Genomic DNA, 1,949 nt, shown 5'->3' on the forward strand with positions numbered 1-1,949 from the left:
ATAAACATATCATAATATATTTGTACAATAAAATACAACCCAGAAATATGAGGAAATAATATACTGATAACATAATAACATGCACAAACCTCAAAAGTATAATATTGAATGACAGCAGCCAAACAAAGCAGCACATACTGTGTAGTTTCATTTATATAAAATTATAGAACATGCAAAATAATCCATAATGATAAAAAGCAAATCAATGTTTGCCTGCTGACAGGAGTAGAGAGAGGAAGGGATTTCCGAGTGTCTCAGGAACACTTTTAAGGGTGAAGAGAATTTTTAGAATATCCTTTACAGTAATGTGTTCCCACAATTAGACATGCACAAAACTCATCAAATGGTATGCTTTAAATATGGTCATTTTATTGTGCATAAGTTACAACTCAGTAAAGTTGTAAGACAAAGATCATAAACAAATATTGACCTCAAGTTAATGATCTGCATGTTGACAAGTTTAGGAGTAAGATGTATTGATGTTTTTAACTTACTTGATTCACATTATAAAAATAAGATGGGCTGACAAATTGATTGAGGGATGAACATATAGGTGGTAAAGCATATAGAGAAAACTTGTAATTATAGAATTTAGTTGTAGGTTATATGGTGTTCAGTGTATGATTATTTCCTGTTTCTCTATGATTAAAAATTTCATTGTAAAAGATTAAATAAAAAAACACAATGGCTCATCAAGAATATTGTTGAAAAAAGATAAAAATGTTGAAAATCTTAAGTATTCTTTTTCATTTGTCATAAAATGTGGCTTCCTTCATGATGGCACATTTAGAATTTCTAAGAAAAAATTGCTCCTTGATTGACATGATAATCACTGTTTTTTGAAGAAGTATTCATGAAGATTATGAATATATTATATATACTAATGGAGAAATGGAAAATATTGACATTTCAAAACTTAGGACTTCAAGCACCTCTAAGTTCATGATCTCTCTGAAAGGAGAAAATATTCATTATAAGAAATGTGCAAAAGGCTACATCATGTTATTCCATCTAGATCCACCAAAACCAAACTCACTGCTGTGGAGTTGAATCCGACTCAGCGACCTCTCTTGGGTTTCCGAGGTGGTATCACTACAGAAATAGATTTCCCAACCTTCCTTCCGAGAAGAGGCTGCTGGGTCTGTCAACTCTAATTTCTAGGAAACCAGTGTACTTTGGCATATCTTAAACATTGAATCTTATCCTAATATTAAGAGCTCCATGTTATACATTTGATATTCTATCCACAATAGCCAACACTTTTACACCAGATCTAATCTTCACTGAGCCATCATCGCCAGAACAAAATACATATTTTTTGAATGAATAAAGAAAATAATTAATCTTCTTTTACTGTTGTCCTTATGTGTTCCTTTCTTACACCGATAATACTTGCAATTTAGTGAGATGTATAAGAAAATATTCACAATAGAAACATTAGGGGGCAGTGAGTTTATGTTAAGGAGAAGGAGAAAAAACTTAGACAAAGAAGGTGAGAATGGTTGCACAATTCAAAAATGTAATCAATGTCACTAAATTTTATAGAAACTGTTGAATTGGTGTATATTTGCTGTATATATTCACAACAACAACTAAATAAATAAAATTTAGAAAAAAGAAAGATATTTACTAATAATATGTATATATAAAGAAAATTATTATAGAAACAAGGCATGTGATTTGAAGTTAGACAATTTTTTGTTTGTTTCCTGTCTCTGCTGCTTATTAGATATATGCTCTTAAAATGTACAGTGATTTCTGTGCTTCATTTTTTTCCTGTAAAATATGGATAAATATGCCATCTTACAGAATGGTCATAGGGAATATGTAATGATCTTTTTTTTATTAAGTTCAAAAAATATCTCTGAGGTGTATGGTTTATGGGAGCTCTGGTGGCATAGTGCCTAACGCATTTATTTGACTGCTAACCAGAAGGCTGGCAGTTCAAA

Source organism: Orycteropus afer, unplaced genomic scaffold (assembly GCF_000298275.1).
Source record: "Orycteropus afer afer isolate SDZICR_OR568_19922 unplaced genomic scaffold, OryAfe1.0 scaffold00280, whole genome shotgun sequence".
Classification (NCBI taxonomy): domain Eukaryota; kingdom Metazoa; phylum Chordata; class Mammalia; order Tubulidentata; family Orycteropodidae; genus Orycteropus; species Orycteropus afer.